The sequence below is a fragment of the Theobroma cacao genome, chromosome 9 (assembly GCF_053813885.1).
Source record: "Theobroma cacao isolate CCN51 chromosome 9, ASM5381388v1, whole genome shotgun sequence".
NCBI lineage: Eukaryota > Viridiplantae > Streptophyta > Magnoliopsida > Malvales > Malvaceae > Theobroma > Theobroma cacao.
In genome coordinates, this window is record NC_142647.1 from 13,822,631 (window position 1) to 13,848,044 (window position 25,414).

Sequence of the window (25,414 nt, forward strand, 5' to 3'; positions counted from 1 at the left end):
GTCATTCTTGGACTATAAAATATTAAATTTCATCCTACAATTCCTATTTGAACTAGTTCGAGGTTAAATCAATTTAAGTGTACCGTTAGGTATAATATCGGGTTTCGTCTATTCTTAGATGCTTTTCTAGCGTAATAACATGCTACTCAATGCATGTATATCATGACATGTATTTATAAGGTCGGGTTTTACAAAAATAGTGTGGCTCAATCCACTACCAAAGTTGAGTATGTGGTTGCTAGGAGTTGCTATGCTCAAGTGTTATGGATAAAGCAACAATTAGAAAATTATGGACTAGCCATGGAAAAAATTCTCATCAAATGTGACAATACAAGTGCCATAAATCTCACAAAAAATTCCATCCATCACTCAAGAACTAAACATATAGAAATAAGATGTCATGACACGAAACTCCCATCGGGCCCGTGACAACCGTTGCGGCGTCCCGATAGGCACTCATTACCTCGAATACCGATCTAAACCTTGTAAGGCTTAGCATCAGTTTTCGTATCTCCCCGGTGAGCGATAGTTATTAAATCTCGCATTTCAAGAAATCATAAGTCATTTTCAAATCAAAACAATAAAATATTATTTTCTAGCTCATAGGGGCATTTTCGTTATTTTTTTTCTAAAATACCGAAACTCGCCAAAAACATAATTTAAAAGCTAAATATGTTCATACATACTTTAAATCAGATAATTGAAGTATAAAATTACTTTTACAGTGACACGTGGGCCCTCAACTTACCAAAATGCATCGAAAGCTGAAAACGTACAGCTTTTGCCGATTCAAGTCCAAATGAAGGTCCTTATCAAAGTCGGCTAACTATGGAATTCCCTGAGTTTGAAATGTGAGGAAATGAGGGTGGTGAGATTATAAAATCCCAGTGAGTAAACAGACACCATCTAAACTATCTAAAGACGAGTAAATGGAGACGAATTAAAATATTCTTTTCCAATATATGTTTCATAACATGAATATTCAGTTTACTCAATTAATCAACATGGCTTATATATCTCACAAAACTTGGCTCCTGCCAAAATCATTCTCACAGGTACCTTCGTCAAGGTATCCCACTAAAACCACCAAGGTTGTTAAATGTCCCATACCTATAAACATATTTTTGCATCTAACACACAGCCGTTCCTTGGCGTTGGCTGAGTTTCACTCTCACGCAGTGGTCCACGTGAAGTGCACTCAAATCTTTACCTCAGGAGATATGTCACGACCCGGTACTCCCCTTGAGCCCGTGACAACCGCCGCGGTGTCCCGGTAGACACTTATTGCCCGGAATGTCAACCCGAAACCCCGCAAGGCTTTACTATCAGTTTCTCTGTTCCCTTGTGAGCAACCATTGTCAAATATCGTGTTCTAAAATATTTTAAGCTGTTTCCAACTTTAAACAAATAAAATATTAATTTTTCGTCTCACAAGGGTATTTTGGTCATTTTTCTCAAAAATTTTAAAACTGGCTAAAACGTAATATACAAGTACAAAACACACAATTCATATTCAAAATGAGTTTAAAAGTCTAAAATCTTCATTTAAAACGAAATTATGGTTATTTGAATATAATAAGAAAATAAAAGAAATATTAAGTAAAATATTCTATTTTCTTATAAAACAATATTTATAGAGTTATACGTGAATAATTTTTATAACGTAAAAGTTAAATAAATTTATACATACTTAAATACAGTAAGCCAAAATATTTAATTTAATTTACAATAACAAGAGTGCCCCCGAATAAATAAAAGTAAAGAGGACTGTGAACCTACGGTTTGGAAAATGCAGATCCCATTGTAGTCCTCGATGAGATCAGCTATTTACAGTCTATACTGAACCTGAAATGGGTGGAAAGGAGGGTGGTGAGATTATAAAATCCCAATGAGTAAACAAACATCATCATAAACATCTAGAGTTGAGTACATGGAGACAATAAAGTAAATCATCATAAACTGGGTTATAGCATTAGAACACATTTTGTTCAAAACACGTAAAGAGGCTTATGAATCTCATAAAAATCTAGGCTTGTGCCATAAATCCATTCTCGGGGACACCTTGGCCGAGGCATCCTACCGAGACCGCCAAGGCTATTAAAATTCACATTTCACATAAATCATGTTTTTGTTTTGAAAACATAGCCGTTCCTTGGCGTTGGCTGAGTTCCCCCTCACGTGGTGGTTTAGCGTGAAGTGAACCCTAAACTTTACCCCAGGAGATACCCTACGCGCCTCTCCGTTCGAGGTAAGAATATAATGGGGTTTACCGTGCCCCTCTAAAAGGCTGGTCCACAGAAACCCCCTACTGCAGTGATTAATTAATATATAATCCACCATATAATAAAACTCAATAACATGATATGGCAATTTTGTAATTCGTAGTTTTTCAATGTAACCAAACAATTCGCATTTCAATACAATTGCCAACTAGCCAATCATGCTCGATTTATCATAAGCCAGTTAATTTAAACAATCAAATTGTCACAATTAACAGTCTCCGTGTACTCTATTTTTCAAAATCACTATTAATTTCAAAACAATTTATAATTTAATTTCATTGAAACTCATTTATTCATAAAACATGAAAATTTATCTTTTTAAATTCCTTTTTCCATAGAATTCATGAAAGCATTTAAAAACCACCCTAGATAATTAAAATGATAGTAAGTTTACTCACAATGTCTAGAATGCGGACTTTCGAAGCACTCTGTCTACTGGTCCTCGGATGCAATTTCCTTGCCTTTATCGGAGGACTCACCACCTTGACACAATACAAAATCGAGAGTTTCACCAAGTTGGTACTAAATCAAAATTAAACTAATTTAGATTACCAATGCATGATATGGAATGCAAAAATGCACTGGTAACTATTTAAACCCGGTATTGGCCTAATTCGTCTTATCACCCGATTAAATTCCTAACGGGTCCGTTTAAACTCCAATTTAATTCTTTTCAGTTTCTATACCTCAATTGCACCCAAATTAACTTAATGTCCCTCAGTGTGGTGCAAATTATCAGTCCCAACAGCAAATTACGAAAATACCCCTAGTGGGTAAAAATTCATATTTTTGCTCCGAAAATTCCCATTATTTTTCTAGGCTCATAATTCATCATTCCTTAACCAATTCTCCTAGAATAAAATCAAACTCATCCTCACTCACTACATGGTAAATTCAGCCATTAATGGTTGGGGGAGAAAATAAATTCTTTTCTTGTTGTTTTGTTTCTAAATATGCTAAACTAACTAAAAACACTAACATAAATTAAAATCAAATAAATCCAACAACTTTCTCTCTCCTAACCCATTTTTTCAGAATTGAATTCATCATGAAAACATGTAATTTAATCATGGAAAATAAAGAGAAATGCTTGGGAATAAGAAAACTCAAGCTTAATAGAAAAAACTCACCTTTTTCACTTAATTTCCTTGAAAATTCACACTTTTTCTTTGATTTTCTCTCTCTAGGGTTTTGTTTTTGTTTTCTCTCTCTTCTTGTTGGTTTGGCCGGCCATGGGATGGAAGATGGGCTGATTTTGTGCCTTTTAAAAAGGAAAATAATAAATTAATAAAGGCATGACACATGGCATCATGTCATTGGCCCGTTTTTAAAATTTTAAAAATTTAAACATTTTATCTCCACCACATGTTTAGTCAAGGGTCAAAGATGAAGACAAAGGAAGACCATGTGGTGGAAAAAAATATCCTGGTGGTGGAAAATTACAATTTTGCCCCTGAGGTGGCAAAATTACCATTTTACCCCTATATTCCAAATTATACCGAAATTAAAATTTTTCACTTCTAAACCTCAAATCATACTTCAATAAGTCAAATTATACTCTAATAAGTCAAATGGGGTCAAAAAAAATCTTTTCTAAAATTCCCATTTTGTCCCCAGGTGGCAAATGACCATTTTGTCCCTAGTTAGTGAAAATTTCGATTTGACTCCAAATTGATCCTCAAACTCCAAATTACCATTTTAAGTCATCCATGAACTGTGAAACTCTTAATCTCACCTTAAAATTCCTATTTGATCTAGTTCGAGAATTAAATAAACTTTGTTGTACCTCTAGGTACAATACCGACTTTTGTAAATTTTTCGAGACTCTCCTAGCATGCAATCATGCTATCATCACATGTATGTCATGAATAGTATTTTATAAGGTCGGGCTTTACAAGATACTTCATCCAACATCTCCCCCCGGAGGTAAATATATAATTGGGTTACCGTGCCCTTCTCATAGGCAGTCCACAGAAACCCCCACCACTACAATGACTATGGATTATTTTATCTACCACCTGATTTATAAAATCTTTATCTGCATGACATGGCAATTTATCGCAATCTAGCTTCTCAAGGCTGAATACATAGTATATATAATTTTGATACAAATACCGACTTTGCCATTCATGCTCACATATTGCTATAAGCCATATAATTTAAAACACAATTTATAACACAAGCAGGCAGTCTCCAATTACTCTATTTTCAAAACTAGTATTCAATTTTTCAGAAAATTTATAAAATCATTTTATAAAATCACAATTTCTCCTAAAACATAGCAATTTACCATTTAAACCCATTTTCCATAAAATCACACAATTGTATAAAACTACTCTAGATAATTAAGACGATAATAAGTTTACTCACAGTTCTAGGAGTCGATGTACTCCTAATCCCAGTCTTCAAGCACAATCTCTGTACTTTTATCAGTGTAATTTACTCACCACCTATCCACAATGTACAATACATAATTCACCACATTAATGCTTAACCATTATAAAATCAATTCAGGCTCGGTGTATATGCATGATATGATATGCAACTTATTTGACTATCGCTTAAATGTGATGCTAACCTAATTCGGCCTATTACCCGATTAAATAACAATTGTGTCCGATTTGGCTCCAAATTGCTCCATTTCATTTATAGTACCTCAATTCACCAAACATTATTCAAATAACACCAATTTCAGCATCAAAACCCTCCCATTTCTTCATGGAAAAATTCGCCCATTACAGTGCACTAACACCGTGATTTTTCGTACTTAATTTCTTACCATTATTCATCATTTTCTAAGCCATTTCTCTTGAAATAATAACAATCCATCACCCACACACATCAAAGAAGATTCGGCCATGAAGATTCATGGGGAAAATGGATTCCTTTCTTGTTGTTTTGCTTCTAAATATGCTAAACTAACTAAAAACACTAACATATCTTAAAATCAATTCAATCCAACATCTTTCTCTATCCATACCCATTTTGACCAGTCATGAATTCATCATGAAAACATGCTTTTCAACCATGAAAATTAAGGGAAAATAGTTCATAAACTAAAATCAAGAAATTTTACCTTTTTTCACTTGATTTCTTTGAAAATCCACACTTTTCTCTTGAATTTCTTTTCACCTATGGTTTGTTCTTCCTTTCCCCTTTGTTTTCTTGCTATGGCCGGCCATAATGAAGAGAAAATGGTGGCGTGGGCTGATTTTTATAGTTAAATAATATAATAATTTAAACTTGCCACATGGCATTCCATGATTGGTCCATTCTTTTAAATTCTTATCTTTTAAGCTTTAAATCTCCACCACACATTATTCAAGGGTCAAAAATGATGATGGGTAAAGACCTTGGGCTGGAAAAATGTTCTAGGGGTGCAACATTACCGTTTTGCCCCCGGGGTGGCAAAATTACCATTTCACCCCTATACTCCAAATTATACCTGAATTAAAATTTTTCACTTCTAAACCTCAAATCATACCCCAATACTCAAATCATACTCCAATAAGTCAAATGGGGCCAAAAAATCTTTTCTAAAAATTTCCATTTTGTCCTCAAGTGGCAAATGACCATTTTGCCCATAGATAATGAAAATTCCAGTTTGACTCCAAATTGATCTTCGAACTCCAAATCACCATTTTAAATCATTCATGGACTGTGAAACTCTTAATTTCACCTTAAAATTCCTATTTGAACTAGTTCGAGGCTTAATCAACTTAATGGTACCATTAGGGGCAATATCGTCTTTTAACGATTCCTCGAACTTCCTAAATATGCAAACATTCTATTGAGCATGTAAATGACGTTGTAATTATTTTATAGAACAAGGTTTGACATAAAACATCATTTTATTAGAGATCGTGTTTTAAAAAGAGATATTGTTCTTGAATATGTAGGTACAAAAGATCAATTGGCTGACATTTTTACAAAAGCACTTGATAGGAAACAATTTTGCAAAATTAGAAGTGAATTAGATCATATGAATCCATCTTAGCCAAAAAAAAAAGAAAGAGAAAGGGGTGGTTAAGTAAGATAAATATTTCTATAACATGTTGAATGTCAAACCCTGTTCTATAAAATAATTACGACGTCATTTACATGCTTAATAGAATGGTTACATATTTAGGAAGTTTGAGAAATCGTTAAAAGATAATATTGCCCCTAATGGTACCATTAAGTCGATTAAGCCTCGAACTAGTTCAAATAGGAATTTTAAGGTGAAATTAAGAGTTTCACAGTTCATGGATGACTCAAAATGGTAATTCAGAGTTCGAGGATCAATTTGGAGTCAAACCGAAATGTTCACTATTCAAGGGCAAAATGGTCATTTGCCACTTGGGGACAAAATGAAAATTTTATAAAAGATTTTTTTGGTCCATTTGACTTATTGGAGTATGATTTGAGTATTGGAGTATGATTTGAAGTTTAGAAGTGAAAAATTTTAATTTCGATATAATTTGGAGTATAAAGGTGAAATGGTAATTTTGCCACCTCGGGGGCAAATCGGTAAATTTTCACCTCGACACTTGTCAAGACCAAGGGATTTTATTCATCATGGAAATGGATAAATATGAGAAATGTGTGGTGGAGAATTAAAGAATTAAAAGTCAAATATTTAAAATTTGAGCCAATAAAGAAATGCCATGTGTCATGTTTTTATTATTTTATTATTTCTTTATAAAAAGGCAAAAAAAATCAGCCCATTTCTCCCATAGTGATCAGCCAAACCAGAAGAGAAGAGAAACCAAGGAAGAACAAACCCTAGGTGGGAAAAATCAAAGAGAAAGTGTTGGAATTCAAGGATTTGATCAAGCAAAGGTAAAATTTCTTTGATTTTGCTAGTGATTTACCTTACCCATGCATTTTCCCTTAATTTCCATGATTAAATTACATGTTTTCATGATGAATTCATGGCTGGTCAAAATGGGTATGGAGAGAGAATGATCTTGGATTGGTTTGATTTTTAGGTATGTTAGTGTTTTTAGGTGATTAATGATGTGTAGCATGAAAACAAGTGAAGAAAACCACCAAAGGTTTGGTGCCCATCAATAGCCGAATTCTCTAAGTGAATAAAGAGGAAGAATGTGATGTTATTCTAGGTGATTTGATTAAGAAATAATAGTTTTTGGTGTAGGAATTAATGAATTATGGAGAGAAAATTAAGTAGGAAAAATCACGGAGTTAGTGTAAAACCCGACCCTATAAATACATGTCATGACATACATGCACTGAGTAGCATGTTATTATGCTAGGAAAGCACATAAGAAAAGACGAAACTCGATATCGTACCTAACGGTACACTTGAGTTGATTTAACCTCGAACTAGTTCAAATAGGAATTGTAGGATGAAATTTAATATTTTATAGTTCAGGAATGACTAAAAATGATTGTTCGGAGTTCGAGGGTTCATTTGGGGTAAAATTAGAAATTTTGATATTCAAGGGCAAAATCGTCATTTTGCCACCTAAGATAATAATTTGATCATGGAGTGAAATTTTTGACCAAGATTAACTATTTGGAGTATAATTTAATGATAGGAAGTGAAAAAAAGTTTAATTCTGGTGATTTTTGGAGTGTAGGGGCAAAATCGTAATTTTGCCACCCATGGACAAAATTTGAGATTTTGAGAGAATTTTGATCAAATTTGACAAATTGGAGAATGGTATGAGTATAAGGGATGAAAAATATGTCTATGGGCAATTTTTCAATTTTTGGGGCAAAAATGTAATTTTTGACTTTTACGGGGGCAAAAGTGTAAATTGCAAAAATTACTCCACCGAGACTTTGGATGAGTCTGAGAATTTTATCTAAGCTATGAATATATGAGACAAGTGTATGGTGAAAATTTGGAAACAAATGGATGAAATTTTAAAAATGGGCCAATGGGAAAGTGACACATGGCATTTTTTAATGAAATAATATTATTTTAATGAAAAGTCAGCCATTTAAACCCAAATTTTGAGTGCTGGCCGGCCATAAGGAAGAAAAACAGAGGAAATAGAGAGGAAAGGAAGAAGAAAAGAAAAACCAAAGAGAAACAAGAAAATTCAAAGAGAAATTCGCGGTTTTCGACCGTTTACGCGTCTAACGGTAAGATTTTTCGATTTTAGCTTGATTCCTACCTTTCCTATGCCTTTATTTCCATTTAGCATGCTTGAGGAGAGAGATCAAAAAGTGATATCAAGGGCTGGACGAAATTCTAGGAGAGAGAAATTGAAATTTTTAGGTTTTGATTTTTAGTTAAATTGATAGTTTTAGTTAGTTAAATGTGTTTAGAAATTAAATTGGGCAAGAAATCAGTAAATTTTCACAATACCCACTCTTGGCTGGATGCTCAATGCTGTACAATGATGATGAATTGATTTTATTCTAAGGGAAATGAAGAGAAAATGATGAAAAACGATTAAACGTGATAGAAAAACAAAGTAGAAAATTTACCGAGTTAATGTCCCATTTTTGGCCGAATTTTCCAAGGAAGGGAGTGAGCTGATTTTTGTTGTTTTTAGAAGGTTATTGGCTGATATTTGATGGTTAGAAATGTTGGAGAGAGAATGGGATGATTTAGAGCTAAAATGGAGCGCGTTAGCAATTTATCGGGCAAAGTGCCAAAAATAGGTTAATACCGCATTTAAGTCGTTTTAGGCTATTGCATTTCATACCATGCATTAGTATAGGATTTAAGTTAATTATATAGTGATTTAGCATCAATGTGATGAATTGTGTAAATTTTTGTAATGTGTCTAGGAGGAGAGCCTTCCGGAAAAGGCAAAGAAGTCGTACCCGACGAGTAGTGATCGGGGCGCTTAGAAAGCTTTTAGTTTGTACAAACGGTGAGTAAACTTATTATTATTGTAAATTATCTAGAGTTTATTTTAAATGCCCTTTATGTATTTTATGAAATGAGAACGAGATTAAAACGGGATTTTTGATGTTTTAGGAATAAATGTGACAAATAAAAATATATTGTATTGATTATGAAATTGAGTAATTGGAGGCTACAAATTGACTTGAAAAATATATATTTTCCTAGGAATGGCTTATGAGAAATGAGTATATGTGGCTATATTTTGTGAATGCATTGGGAAATTTATGTAAGTTGTTTTACTATGCAGGCTGGATAAATAAATAAAAGCCACGTTATACTGTCGAAATTTTATTAAAATTGGTGGGTTAGTCACTGCAGTGACGGGTTTCCGTGGACTGCCTATTAGAGGGGCACGGTAAACCCAGTTATATAGTTACTCCGGTTGTAGAGGCGAGGAGGGTAACTCCCGGGGTAGTATTAGAGCTCACTTCACGTCGAACCCCCACGTGAATGTGTAACTCGGCCAACGCCAAGGGACGGCTTGTTTTTAAAAATAAAAATGTGTTTCACGTGTGAATATTTTAACACCCTTGGCGGACTCGGTTAGATACCTCGGCCAAGGTATCCCCGAGGATTAGTTTTGGCTTGAGCCTTGTTTTAATAAAAGCCATAAGCCTTAACAATTGTTTTGGTAAATTACAAATACTTTGTGGTTTAAGAAATAAATTGAAAACATTATGAAATGAGTTGAAATTTGTTGTTTAAACTTGCCTCCATTTTACTCGCCTTTAGATATTTATGATAATGTCTGTTTACTCATTGGGATTGCAAAATCTCACCCAACTCCTTTCCACCCATTCCAGGTTCAGTATAGACTGTAGATAGCTGATCTCATCGAGGACTACTATTGGATCTGCATTTTCCAAATCGTAGGTTCACAGTCCTCTTTACTTTTGTTTATTCGGGGGCCCTCTGGTTATTGTAAATTAAATTAAATATTTTGACTTACTGTATTTCAGTATGTATAAATTTATTTAGCTTTTACGCTATAAAAATTATTCACGTATAACTTTATAAATATTGTTTTATAAGAAAATAGAATATTTCCCTTAATATTTCTTTTATTTTCTTATTTTATTCAAATAATCGTAATTTCGTTTTAAATGAAGATTTTAGACTTTTAAACTCATTTTGAATATGAATTATGTATTTTGTACTTGTATATTACGTTTTAGCCAGTTTTGAAATTTTTGAGAAAAAAAAAAATGACCAAAATACCCCTATGTGGCGAAAATTTTATTTTGATTGTTTTTGATCTAAAATAGTATATATTCTCTAAAGACTCGATATCTAACAATGATTGCTCACAAGAAAGGAAAGAAACTGATATGTAAGCCTTGCGGGGTTCCGGTTGGCATTCCGGATAATGAGTGTCAATCGGGACGTCGCGGCGATTGTCATGGGCCTGAGGGAGGTTCCGGGTCGTGACAATTCGATTGGTATCAGAGCTTTTGGTTTTAAAGATCAAAATTTTTAGTTTTAAAGTTGTTTTAAAAATTTACAATATCAGTGTGGCCCCGGATTAAGTTAAGTTAGGTTAGGTTGAATAGGATGCATGCATCTGCATATAGAGCCTAAGGTTACCTAAACTTGCTCGTATTTTTATAGATTACAATGCCTCCTCGACGCGGACGCCCACCTCTCACTAGATCGGTTGGGAGGGGAAGAGGTCGTTCCCAACGTCATCAGCCAAATACCATAGAGGACGAATCAGCTGCATCTACCCTTCGAGCAGCACCTGCTGCTGAGCAGGCCGATAGTCCTCCACGTCCTCCATCTCCTCAGCCACCTACGGGTATTCCCGCCATGCCTACTGAAGCAGCACAAGCATTGGCAGCTTTCTTTGCAGCAATGGCTGGTCAAGCTCAGACTGGTCAAGTTCCACCTGTAGTGCCTCCAACTACTCCTTTAGTTCCACCACCAGTACAGGATGTATCCATTTCCAAGAAGCTGAAGGAGGCTAGGCAATTGGGTTGTGTATCTTTCACGGGTGAGTTGGATGCCACTGTGGCAAAGGACTGGATTAATCAAGTTTCAGAGACACTCTCTGATATGAGATTAGACGACGACATGAAGCTGATGGTGGCTACGAGATTATTAGAGAAGAGGGCTCGTACTTGGTGGAATTCGGTGAAGTCCCGTTCCGCTACTCCTCAGACATGGTCTGATTTTCTCAGGGAATTCGATGGTCAGTATTTCACTTATTTCCATCAGAAAGAAAAGAAGAGAGAATTTCTGAGTTTGAAACAGGGAAATCTAACTGTAGAAGAGTACGAGACTCGTTTTAACGAGTTAATGTTATATGTGCCAGATCTGGTGAAATCTGAGCAGGATCAGGCCAGCTATTTCGAGGAAGGGCTCCGTAATGAGATTAGAGAGCGAATGACAGTGACTGGTAGGGAGCCGCATAAGGAGGTGGTACAGATGGCTTTACGAGCTGAGAAGCTCGCGACTGAGAATAGGAGGATTCGGACTGAGTTTGCAAAAAGGAGGAATCCTGGTATGTCTTCTAGTCATCCAGTAAAAAGAGGCAAGGACTCAACGACTTCAGGGAGCACTACTTCTGTTTCCGTGACATCTCCTCGACCTCCATTTCCACCATCACAGCAGAGACTTTCGAGGTTTAGCAGATCTGCTATGACTGGTTCTGGGAAGAGTTTCGGAGGTTCTGACAGATGCAGAAATTGTGGGAATTATCATAGTGGGCTATGTAGAGAGCCAACAAGATGTTTCCAATGTGGACAGACGGGTCATATTAGGAGTAATTGCCCACGGTTAGGACGAGCCACGGTAATTGCATCATCTTCACCAGCTCGCACTGATATACAGAGGAGAGATTCTTCTGGGTTGCCACCGAGACAGGGAGTGGCCATACGGTCCGGTGTGGAGAGTAATACCCCGGCACATCCACCTTCGAGACCACAGACTCGTACCTCGACAAGAGTTTTCGCTGTGACGGAAGATGAGGCACAAGTCCGACCTAGAGCAGTGACAGGTACTATGTCTTTATTTGATAAAGATGCTTATGTTTTGATAGATTCTGGCTCAGATAGGTCTTATATGAGCACCACATTTGCATCAATTGCTGATAAAAACTTGTCACCATTAGAGGAAGAAATTGTAATTCATACCCCTTTAGGAGAAAAGCTAGTTAGAAACAGTTGTTATAGAGACTGTGGGGTAAGGGTAGGCGAGGAAGAATTTAGGGGTGACTTAATTCCTCTAGAGATCTTGGATTTTGATCTAATATTGGGTATGGACTGGTTAACTGCACATCGGGCGAACGTGGATTGTTTCCGAAAGGAAGTTATTCTCCGAAATTCGGAGGGAGCAGAGATTGTGTTTGTAGGGAAACGTCGAGTATTACCGTCTTGTGTAATCTCGGCCATCAAAGCTTCGAAATTAGTGCAAAAAGGGTATCCGGCTTATTTGGCATACGTGATTGATACTTCAAATGGGGAACCTAAGTTAGAGGATGTCCCGATAGTAAGTGAGTTTTCTGATGTATTTCCTGATGATTTACCGGGACTGCCTCCTGATCGAGAGCTTGAGTTCCCTATTGATTTACTTCCGGGTACCGCACCTATTTCTATCCCTCCATATAGAATGGCTCCGGCAGAGTTGAAGGAGTTGAAAGTACAATTGCAAGAGTTGGTGGACAAGGGTTTTATACGCCCTAGTATATCTCCATGGGGAGCACCGGTTTTATTTGTGAAAAAGAAAGACGGTACACTTCGATTATGTATCGATTACCGACAGCTTAACAGAATGACCATTAAGAACAAGTATCCGTTACCGAGGATTGATGATCTTTTCGATCAATTACAGGGAGCTACAGTGTTTTCCAAGGTTGATCTAAGGTCTGGGTATCATCAGTTGAGGATTAAAGAACAAGATGTACCCAAGACAGCGTTCAGGACTCGGTACGGTCATTATGAGTTCTTGGTCATGCCTTTCGGGTTAACTAACGCACCGGCAGCTTTTATGGATCTCATGAATAGGGTGTTCCACCCTTACTTGGACAAGTTTGTTATTGTGTTCATTGATGACATACTGGTTTACTCGAGAGATAATGATGAGCACGCTGCCCACTTGCGTATAGTATTACAAACTTTGAGGGAAAGACAGTTGTATGCAAAGTTTTCGAAGTGTGAGTTTTGGTTACAGGAAGTGGTATTCTTGGGACACGTAGTATCTAGAACTGGAATATATGTTGATCCTAAGAAAGTAGAGGCAATTTTACAATGGGAGCAACCTAAGACAGTGACGGAGATTCGTAGTTTTCTCGGATTAGCCGGTTATTATCGGAGGTTTGTTCAGGGGTTTTCCTTAATAGCAGCTCCTTTGACCCGTCTAACTCGTAAGGGAGTTAAGTTTGTGTGGGATGATGTTTGTGAGAATCGATTTCAGGAGCTAAAGAACAGGTTAACCTCCGCTCCCGTTTTAACACTTCCTGTTAATGGTAAGGGATTTGTAGTATATAGTGATGCCTCAAAGTTGGGGTTAGGGTGCGTATTGATGCAGGATGAAAAAGTTGTGGCTTATGCTTCTAGACAGCTAAAGAGGCATGAAGCAAATTACCCTACCCATGATTTAGAGTTAGCAGCAGTGGTGTTTGCTTTAAAAATCTGGAGGCATTACTTGTATGGTGAGCATTGTCGGATATTTACGGATCATAAGAGTTTAAAATATTTGCTCACCCAAAAGGAGCTTAATTTGAGGCAAAGGCGATGGTTGGAGTTGATAAAAGATTATGACTTGGTGATAGACTATCATCCGGGAAAGGCGAACGTTGTAGCTGATGCCTTAAGTCGTAAGTCTTCATCGTCTTTAGCAGCACTTCAGAGTTGTTATTTTTCAGCATTAATAGAGATGAAATCTCTTGGGGTCCAGTTGAGAAATGGTGAGGATGGATCCTTATTGGCAAACTTCATTGTGCGACCTTCGTTACTTAATCAGATCAAGGACATTCAGAGGTCTGATGATGAGTTAAGAAAAGAAATTCAAAAACTGACCGATGGGGGAGTCAGTGAGTTCAGATTTGGAGAGGATAACGTCTTGATGTTTAAAGATCGAGTTTGTGTTCCTGAGGGAAACCAGTTGAGACAAGCGATCATGGAAGAAGCCCATTCATCTGCCTATGCATTGCATCCCGGAAGCACCAAGATGTATAGGACTATCAGGGAGAATTATTGGTGGCCGGGTATGAAGCGAGACGTAGCAGAATTCGTAGCAAAGTGTCTCGTATGTCAGCAAGTTAAGGCGGAGCATCAGAGGCCAGCAGGTACACTTCAGTCTTTACCTGTTCCCGAGTGGAAATGGGAGCATGTAACTATGGATTTTGTTTTGGGATTATCGCGGACACAGAGGGGAAAGGATGCGATCTGGGTGATCGTAGATCGGTTGACTAAGTCCGCTCATTTTTTAGCTGTCCATAGTACATACTCTATTGAGAAGCTGGCTCAGCTCTATATAGATGAGATTGTGAGGCTACATGGAGTTCCCGTTTCTATAGTGTCAGATCGAGATCCTCGATTCACTTCTCGATTCTGGCCGAAATTTCAAGAAGCTCTCGGAACCAAATTGAAATTTAGCACTGCTTTTCACCCACAGACGGATGGTCAGTCAGAGAGGACTATCCAGACCTTGGAGGATATGTTACGGGCTTGTGTCATTGACTTTATTGGGAGTTGGGACAGACATTTGCCATTGGTGGAGTTCGCGTATAATAACAGTTTTCAGTCTAGTATTGGGATGGCACCATACGAGGCTTTGTATGGAAGGAAGTGTCGAACTCCGCTCTGTTGGGATGAAGTAGGTGAAAGGAAGTTAGTGGGTGTGGAATTGATCGAGCTAACTAATGACAAGATCAAGGTTATACGAGAGAGGCTAAAGGTAGCCCAGGATAGGCAGAAGAGCTATGCAGATAAACGGAGAAAAGACTTGGAGTTTGAAATCGATGATAAAGTTTTTCTTAAGGTTTCTCCTTGGAAAGGTAATAATTTGAATACTTTGAAGTATTAAATCTTATTGATTATACTATCATGATAAATTATGGTGTTTTATTGGATAATGAAAGGTGTGATTCGATTTGCGAAGAGGGGAAAGCTCAACCCGAGATATATTGGACCATTCCGAATAATTGAAAGGATTGGACCAGTGGCTTATCGGTTAGAATTACCTCCAGAGTTAGATCGGATCCACAACGTTTTCCATGTCTCCATGCTTAAGAAATATGTACCAGATCCCTCTCACGTCCTCGAAGCACCTCCGATCGAGTTGCATGACGATTTGAAGTTCGAGGTACAACCTGTGAGTATCTTGGATCGAAAGGATCGAGTACTGAGAAACAAGAGTATTTCAATGGTCAAAGTATTGTGGAAAAATGCTCGAATGGAGGAAATGACATGGGAAGTAGAGCATCAGATGAGGAACCAATACCCGCATCTATTTGTCGAATCTGGTAAGTGAAATTTTGAGGTCAAAATTTTATTTTTAGGGGGGTAGTATTGTAAAACCCGACCCTATAAATACATGTCATGACATACATGCACTGAGTAGCATGTTATTATGCTAGGAAAGCACATAAGAAAAGACGAAACTCGATATCGTACCTAACGGTACACTTGAGTTGATTTAACCTCGAACTAGTTCAAATAGGAATTGTAGGATGAAATTTAATATTTTATAGTTCAGGAATGACTAAAAATGATTGTTCGGAGTTCGAGGGTTCATTTGGGGTAAAATTAGAAATTTTGATATTCAAGGGCAAAATCGTCATTTTGCCACCTAAGATAATAATTTGATCATGGAGTGAAATTTTTGACCAAGATTAACTATTTGGAGTATAATTTAATGATAGGAAGTGAAAAAAAGTTTAATTCTGGTGATTTTTGGAGTGTAGGGGCAAAATCGTAATTTTGCCACCCATGGACAAAATTTGAGATTTTGAGAGAATTTTGATCAAATTTGACAAATTGGAGAATGGTATGAGTATAAGGGATGAAAAATATGTCTATGGGCAATTTTTCAATTTTTGGGGCAAAAATGTAATTTTTGACTTTTACGGGGGCAAAAGTGTAAATTGCAAAAATTACTCCACCGAGACTTTGGATGAGTCTGAGAATTTTATCTAAGCTATGAATATATGAGACAAGTGTATGGTGAAAATTTGGAAACAAATGGATGAAATTTTAAAAATGGGCCAATGGGAAAGTGACACATGGCATTTTTTAATGAAATAATATTATTTTAATGAAAAGTCAGCCATTTAAACCCAAATTTTGAGTGCTGGCCGGCCATAAGGAAGAAAAACAGAGGAAATAGAGAGGAAAGGAAGAAGAAAAGAAAAACCAAAGAGAAACAAGAAAATTCAAAGAGAAATTCGCGGTTTTCGACCGTTTACGCGTCTAACGGTAAGATTTTTCGATTTTAGCTTGATTCCTACCTTTCCTATGCCTTTATTTCCATTTAGCATGCTTGAGGAGAGAGATCAAAAAGTGATATCAAGGGCTGGACGAAATTCTAGGAGAGAGAAATTGAAATTTTTAGGTTTTGATTTTTAGTTAAATTGATAGTTTTAGTTAGTTAAATGTGTTTAGAAATTAAATTGGGCAAGAAATCAGTAAATTTTCACAATACCCACTCTTGGCTGGATGCTCAATGCTGTACAATGATGATGAATTGATTTTATTCTAAGGGAAATGAAGAGAAAATGATGAAAAACGATTAAACGTGATAGAAAAACAAAGTAGAAAATTTACCGAGTTAATGTCCCATTTTTGGCCGAATTTTCCAAGGAAGGGAGTGAGCTGATTTTTGTTGTTTTTAGAAGGTTATTGGCTGATATTTGATGGTTAGAAATGTTGGAGAGAGAATGGGATGATTTAGAGCTAAAATGGAGCGCGTTAGCAATTTATCGGGCAAAGTGCCAAAAATAGGTTAATACCGCATTTAAGTCGTTTTAGGCTATTGCATTTCATACCATGCATTAGTATAGGATTTAAGTTAATTATATAGTGATTTAGCATCAATGTGATGAATTGTGTAAATTTTTGTAATGTGTCTAGGAGGAGAGCCTTCCGGAAAAGGCAAAGAAGTCGTACCCGACGAGTAGTGATCGGGGCGCTTAGAAAGCTTTTAGTTTGTACAAACGGTGAGTAAACTTATTATTATTGTAAATTATCTAGAGTTTATTTTAAATGCCCTTTATGTATTTTATGAAATGAGAACGAGATTAAAACGGGATTTTTGATGTTTTAGGAATAAATGTGACAAATAAAAATATATTGTATTGATTATGAAATTGAGTAATTGGAGGCTACAAATTGACTTGAAAAATATATATTTTCCTAGGAATGGCTTATGAGAAATGAGTATATGTGGCTATATTTTGTGAATGCATTGGGAAATTTATGTAAGTTGTTTTACTATGCAGGCTGGATAAATAAATAAAAGCCACGTTATACTGTCGAAATTTTATTAAAATTGGTGGGTTAGTCACTGCAGTGACGGGTTTCCGTGGACTGCCTATTAGAGGGGCACGGTAAACCCAGTTATATAGTTACTCCGGTTGTAGAGGCGAGGAGGGTAACTCCCGGGGTAGTATTAGAGCTCACTTCACGTCGAACCCCCACGTGAATGTGTAACTCGGCCAACGCCAAGGGACGGCTTGTTTTTAAAAATAAAAATGTGTTTCACGTGTGAATATTTTAACACCCTTGGCGGACTCGGTTAGATACCTCGGCCAAGGTATCCCCGAGGATTAGTTTTGGCTTGAGCCTTGTTTTAATAAAAGCCATAAGCCTTAACAATTGTTTTGGTAAATTACAAATACTTTGTGGTTTAAGAAATAAATTGAAAACATTATGAAATGAGTTGAAATTTGTTGTTTAAACTTGCCTCCATTTTACTCGCCTTTAGATATTTATGATAATGTCTGTTTACTCATTGGGATTGCAAAATCTCACCCAACTCCTTTCCACCCATTCCAGGTTCAGTATAGACTGTAGATAGCTGATCTCATCGAGGACTACTATTGGATCTGCATTTTCCAAATCGTAGGTTCACAGTCCTCTTTACTTTTGTTTATTCGGGGGCCCTCTGGTTATTGTAAATTAAATTAAATATTTTGGCTTACTGTATTTCAGTATGTATAAATTTATTTAGCTTTTACGCTATAAAAATTATTCACGTATAACTTTATAAATATTGTTTTATAAGAAAATAGAATATTTCCCTTAATATTTCTTTTATTTTCTTATTTTATTCAAATAATCGTAATTTCGTTTTAAATGAAGATTTTAGACTTTTAAACTCATTTTGAATATGAATTATGTATTTTGTACTTGTATATTACGTTTTAGCTAGTTTTGAAATTTTTGAGAAAAAAAAAATGACCAAAATACCCCTATGTGGCGAAAATTTTATTTTGATTGTTTTTGATCTAAAATAGTATATATTCTCTAAAGACTCGATATCTAACAATGATTGCTCACAAGAAAGGAAAGAAACTGATATGTAAGCCTTGCGGGGTTCCGGTTGGCATTCCGGATAATGAGTGTCAATCGGGACGTCGCGGCGATTGTCATGGGCCTGAGGGAGGTTCCGGGTCGTGACAGTTAGTGTACCATTGTTGGCCGAAAGTTCCAAGAAGAAAAGTGAAGATAAATTTGCCTAATTGTGTGTTAATTAGTTGTGCTTGGTGAATTGAGGGATTGGAAAAGAAATGGAGAAAGTTGGAGTGAAATTGGACGCATTGGCCAATTTATTGGATGAAAAATCGACTTAGGCCAATACCAGGTCTAGATGGCCACCCGTGCATTTTTCATTTCATATCATGCATATATATCGAGCCTGAAATAGCTTATGACTGTTAGACACAATTTAATTGAAATATGTGCCATGGATTATGGCTAGGTGGTGAGCCATTAGATACGGGTAAAGGACTGTACCCACGGACTGAAAATAGGAGTATATCGACTCCTAGAACTGTGAGTAAACTTACTATCGTCTTAATTATTTAGAGTAGATTTATTTAATTGTGTGATTTTATGGAAAAATGGTTTAATTGGAAAATTATTGTGTTTTATGGGAAAATGAGATTTTATAAAATTTTTGTAAATTTAATAATGATTTCAAAAATAGAGTAATTGGAGACCTATACTATGATTATGTTGTTTATCCATGATTTTACATTAAATGGCTTATGATAAATGTGGGTATGACTGGTTATTTTTATGATTTAAAGAATATGTGAACTGCTTGAATTTGCCTTGAATGTGTTAAGTGAACCATGTCATACTATTATGATTTTATTGGTTGGTGGGTTATAAAGTGGGCACTGCAGTGACGGGGTTTCCATGGGCTAGCCTAATTAGAGGGGCACGGTTCCCAATTATTGAGCTTACCTCAATTGGAGAGGCTCGTAGGATAACTCTCGAGGTAGGATTTGAGTACACCTCACGTTCGGGCCACCACGTGAGAGTGAGACTCAGCCAACGCCAAGGAACGGCTGTGTTGTTAGAGGTGAAATGTGTTTGCGTGTGTGACAATAAATAGCCTTGGCAGTCTCGGTAAGATGCCTCCGCGGGGTATCCCCGAGAATGAATTTTTGGCAAGGGCCAAGTTTTTGAAAAGTGCATAAGCCATGTTGAGTAATTGAATGAAATCCAATTATTTATATTGGTTGGGATGAATTATTTTAATTGTCTCCTATTACTCGGCTTTAGATTATTTTGATGATGTCTGTCTACTAACTGGGATTATGTAATCATAATCTCACCCCTCTTTCTATCCATTTTTCAGGCTCAGGACAATTTGTTGATAGTTGATTAAGACAAGAATTTATCTCGGAGTTGCATCCTAGAAAGTAAGGGTTCATAGCCCTACATCTTCTTAGTCAGTTGGGGGCCCACGTGTCACTGTAAAAGTAATTTTATTCTTCAGTTATTTGATTTAAAAGTATGTATGGATATATTTAGCTTTTACACCATGTTTTGGTATTTTTGAAGAAAAATGACGAAAATGCCCCTGTGAGCTAGAAAGTAATATTTTATTGTTTTGATTTGGAAATGACTTATGATTTTTTTGAAATGTGAGATTTAATAATTGTCGCTCACTGGAGAGATACGGAAGCTGATACTAAGCCTTGCGGGGTTTCGATCGGCATTCGGGGTAATGAGTGCCTATCGGGACGTCGCGGCGGTTGTCACTGGCTCGATGGGAGTTTCGGGTCGTGACATTGAATGTATGAAAAATGTATAGTTTTAACCATTGCTCACATGGTGTTTTAAGCATGTATAGTGTTTTATGCATGAGTAATTTTAATTTAAGGCCAACTTTTGTGATAAAATTTTGCATGTTAATTGATTCTTGCTTGAGAATATACAAACAAACATGTCTCTGAAATTAGTTTGCATGATTGCAATTTACTTACATATATACATTCATATGCATTCATGCCATAGCCATCTAATGCTTAAGGTATATGGAAAAGTTGTTGAGGAAGTAATTTTTCCTTCTAAATTCATGATTTAATGTCCAGAATTTACTTACACCGGTTTTAGATACCGTTTTAAACTATTTTCAAGTAAAAATTTCACATTATTTTGATTGCCCATAGTGTTTGGACTGAATCACGGATTTTTTGAAGTAAACATCAATTTTTTCAATGCTACAAAAGTTCATGTATCGAATACATTTCTTCATGTATTGATATATTCAAGAACATGCATTGATAGATCTTTAAATCTATTGAAACAATCTATCCAGTAGTCAAAATTAAAATCTTGTGATATATGTCTCGATACATGCAAGAACATGTATTGATAGATCACTAAATCTATCGATATGTTTTGTCTAGTAGCCAAAAATAAAAACTCTACCACGAATGTATCGATACACGAGAACATGTATTGATACATTGTGGGGTTTTAAGCCTTTAACGAGTCATTTTCTTTCATCCCTTGACTCACCCTTCTCTAAATTCTCTTAACCCCTAAAATTTTTCAATGATTTTCTCTCAAATCGACCTTAATTAAAACACTCCTTATGAAATACCCCATACTTTGATATGGTGATAAATAAAGTTGATTGAATGCAAATTGAGGTCAATTAAAATGTTTAAAAGTGATAAAAGACGAAAGGAGTAGTTTAGGATAAAATGTTTCGCAAGTGAGAAAATAATAAAAAAATAATAATAATTTTATCGGAGGAGAATTTATGAGATAAAAGGCGATTTGGAAGTCAAGTGAGGCATAATAAGGTATTTTTGGTACCAAGGAGACAAGATAAAATTTTTAGAATAAAATAATATTTTATTAATAAAATAATATTAAAATATTAATATTTAGCCGGATGTCGAAGTCAATCAAGAAGGAGGATCATATGGTTGATCCAAGTGGGGGAGAAGATGACAAGCCCGACTCTACAGAAATATTTGTGATGACATACATGTGGTGGATAGCATGTTTACATGCTAAGATAGTCTTGAAAAATTTACAAAAGTCGGTATTGTACCTAGAGGTACAATAAAGTTGATTTAAGCCTCGAACTAGATCAAATAGAGAATTTACAATGAAATTAAGAATTTTAAAGTCCCAGAATGTGTTAATATGGTGATTCGGAGTTCGAGGATCAATTTGGAGTCAAACTGGAATTTTCGCTATCTAGGGGCAAAATGGTCATTTGCCACCTGGGGACAAAATGGAAATTTTTAGAAAAGATTTTTGGCCCCATTTCACTTATTGGAGTAAGATTTGAGGTTTAGAAGTGAAAAATTTTAATTTCGGTATAATTTGGAGTAAAAGGGTAAAATGGTAATTTTACCATTCGGAATCGAAAATTTAATTTTTTGAAAGGATTTTGATCAAATTTAATTATTTGGAGTGTGAAATGAGTATGAGGAGTGAAAATTATGCATTATGGAAAATTTTCAATTTTTGGGGTAAAAATGTAATTTTTGAAAAGTTCGGGGGCAAAAGTGTAATTTTGAAAAATTTGCTCCACCAAAACTTTGGAAAAATCTGGAAATTTCACTTAAGACTTGGATAAGTCAAAGGGAATGCATGGTGAAAAAAATAGGACAAGTGGATGGCTAGAAAAAAAAATGAATTAATAAAATATTTAAAATATGAATAAAATAATATTATTTCATTAAACAATAAAAAGGCATAAAAAAAATCAGCCCACCCATTCTTCTCCTTCAACATTCGGCCAAGCAAGAAACAAGAGAGAGAAAGGAGAAAACAAAACCCTAGAGAGAGAAAATCAAAGAAAAAGTGTGAATTTTCAAGGAAATTAAGTGAAAAAGGTGAGATTTTTTCTATTAAGCTTGAGTTTTCTTATTCCCAAGCATTTCTCTTTATTTTCCATGATTAAATTACATGTTTTCATGATGAATTCAATTCTGAAAAAATGGGTTAGGAGAGAGAAAGTTGTTGGATTTATTTGATTTTAATTTATGTTAGTGTTTTTAGTTAGTTTAGCATATTTAGAAACAAAACAACAAGAAAAGAATTTATTTTCTCCCCCAACCATTAATGGCTGAATTTACCATGTAGTGAGTGAGGATGAGTTTGATTTTATTCTAGGAGAATTGGTTAAGGAATAATGAATTATGAGCCTAGAAAAATAATGGGAATTTTCGGAGCAAAAATACGAATTTTTACCCACTAGGGGTATTTTTGTAATTTGCCGTTGGGACTGATAATTTGCATCACACTGAGGGACATTAAGTTAATTTGGGTGTAATTGAGGTATAGAAACTGAAAAGAATTAAATTGGAGTTTAAACGAACCCGTTAGGAATTTAATCGGGTGATAAGACGAATTAGGCTAATACCGGATTTAGATAATTACCAGTGCCTTTTTGCATTCCATATCATGCATTGGTAGTCCAAATTAGTTTAATTTTGATTTAGTACCAACTTAGTGAAATTCTCGATTTTGTACTGTGTCAAGGTGGTGAGTCCTCCAATAAAGGCAAGGAAATTGCATCCGAGGACCAGTAGACAGAGTGCTTCGAAAGTCTGCATTCTAGACATTGTGAGTAAACTTGTTATCGTCTTAATTATCTAGAGTAGTTTTATACAACTATGTGATTTTATGAAAAATGGGTTTAAATGGTAAATTGTTATGTTTTAAGGGAAATTGTGATTTTATAAAATGATTTTATAAATTTTCTGAAAAATCGAATATTGGTTTTGAAAATAGAGTAATTGGAGACTGCTAGTTTGTGTTGCAAATTTATGGTTCTGAATTGAATGGCTTATGACAATAAATGAGCATGAATGGCTAAACTGATTTTGGTGTTATAATTATTTATACTCTGTATTCAGCCTTGAGAGGCTAGGTTGTGATAAATTGCCATGACATGCTAGAATGAATTTTATTGATTGGTGGATTATATATTAATTATTTACTGCAGAGGGGGTTCCGTGGACCAGCCTATTAGAGGGGCACGGTAAACTCCATTATATTATTACCTCGAACGGAGAGGCGCGTAGGGTATCTCCTGGGGTATAGCTTAGGGTTCACTTCACGCCAAACCACCACGTGAAGGGGAACTCAGCCAACGCCAAGGAACGGCTGTATTTTTTTCAAACAAAAATATATTTTAAGTATACATAAAATTTTAACAGCCTTGGCGGACTCGGTTAGATGCCCTGCGCAAGGTATCACCGAGTATGAGTTTTGGCACGAGCCAAAGTTTTAAGAAATTCATAAGCCAAGTTGATTTCTCGATTTTTATGTATTGATTTTATTTGGTTGAAATGAGTTGAAAGGTAATGAAATTACAGTATGATGATTTATTTTAATTGTCTCCATTTACTCGACTTTAGATACTTTAGATGGTATTTGTTTACTCACTGGGATTTTATAATCTCACCACCCTCATTTCCTCACATTTCAGGCTCAGGGAATTCCATAGTTAGCTGATTTTGACAAGGACTTTCATTTGGACTCGAATCGGTAAAAGCTGTAGGTTTCCAGCTTCCGATGCATTTTGGATAGATGTGGGCCCACGTGTCACTGTAAAAGAAATTTTATGCTTTGGTTATTTGTTTTATAGTATATATGTATATAATTATCTTTTACGCTATAAGAATTATGTATCGATAGTTTTATGAAAATTATTTTACAAGAAAATAGTTTATTTTATTGAATATTTTTATTATATTCAAATGGTCAAATTTTCACTTCAAATGAACGTTTTAGATACTTAATTTTTTTTAAATCATTAAATATATATTTTCGGCTTACCTACTACATTTTTAGCAAGTTTCGAGGTTTTCGACAAAAATGACAAAAATGCCCCTAAGAGCAAAAAAAAAATGTTATGTTATGATTTGGAAATGATTTTTAATCCTTCGTATTTTGATTATTTGATAACTATTGCTCACCGGGGAAGTGCGAAAGCTGATACGAGAGCCTTGCGAGGTTTCGATCGACATTCGGGGTGAAGAATGTTTGTCGAGGCTTCGCGACGGTTGTCACGGGCTCGATGGGGAGTTCCGGGTCGTGACACCTTAGGTGTTTTCTTCACTTAAATATCATTTTTCCTTCCTAAAACACCCAATTTGTAACACCCTTAATTTTCGATGTAAATTAAGTAAACTAAAGATGATTTATGAATATGTGAAGTCTTGAGGACTTTGATGGTATGCTATGTATGCCAAGTGTTTGAGAGTGCATATATTGACACTTAGGTGAAATTTTGAGGAAATATGTGATAAATTCCATAGTTTGAGGTTTTGATCTAAGTTTGATGTTATGTTTGTGAGAATATATGTATGAGATTAAGTTAAATGATTGATTTAAGGTATAGAGTTAAACTTCAATTTTTGAAAATTTTTAGAAGCTTAAAATTGCCTATAAGGGAAAATGTACCAATACATCCCCTCATGTATCAATACATTTTTGGAAGGAAGAACAATATAAGGTGTTTTGGAGGAATTCTATCGATATAGTTTATGATGTATCAATAGATTTCGCAAAGAATGAACATGTATCGATAAATTTGAAACAGAGAGCACCCAAGACCACTGTACTTGAAATGTATCGATAGATTATCTCAATGTATAGATACATTCATTTGAAATTAGGGCAAATGTATTGATACATTATAGACAAAAGGTAAAAATAAAAAGAGGTGTCGGGCCATTTTCACCCAACCCTTTCTTTTAGCTCTTTTTCCCCCTTTCTCTATCTTAAAACTCAAAATCCTAACCCCAAATTGATTTTTAGAGCCATTTAAGGCTATT

The 25,414-nt window shown here is 35.6% G+C and overlaps 2 long non-coding RNA genes across 2 annotated transcripts; one reads left to right on the plus strand and one right to left on the minus strand.

Moving 5' to 3' along the window:
• Positions 1–1,756: 1,756 nt before the first annotated feature.
• Positions 1,757–3,503, minus strand: LOC148760751 (uncharacterized). The gene is made up of 3 exons (XR_016028192.1): positions 3,413–3,503; positions 2,681–2,764; positions 1,757–1,845 (listed from the first exon to the last, which is right to left on the minus strand). It is a non-coding gene; the product is annotated as an uncharacterized LOC148760751 (long non-coding RNA).
• Positions 3,504–22,358: 18,855 nt separating this feature from the next.
• LOC148760752 (uncharacterized) lies at positions 22,359–24,350 on the plus strand. Its single transcript, XR_016028619.1, has 3 exons — positions 22,359–22,462; positions 23,112–23,195; positions 24,064–24,350. It is a non-coding gene; the product is annotated as an uncharacterized LOC148760752 (long non-coding RNA).
• The last annotated feature ends 1,064 nt before the right edge of the window (positions 24,351–25,414 follow it).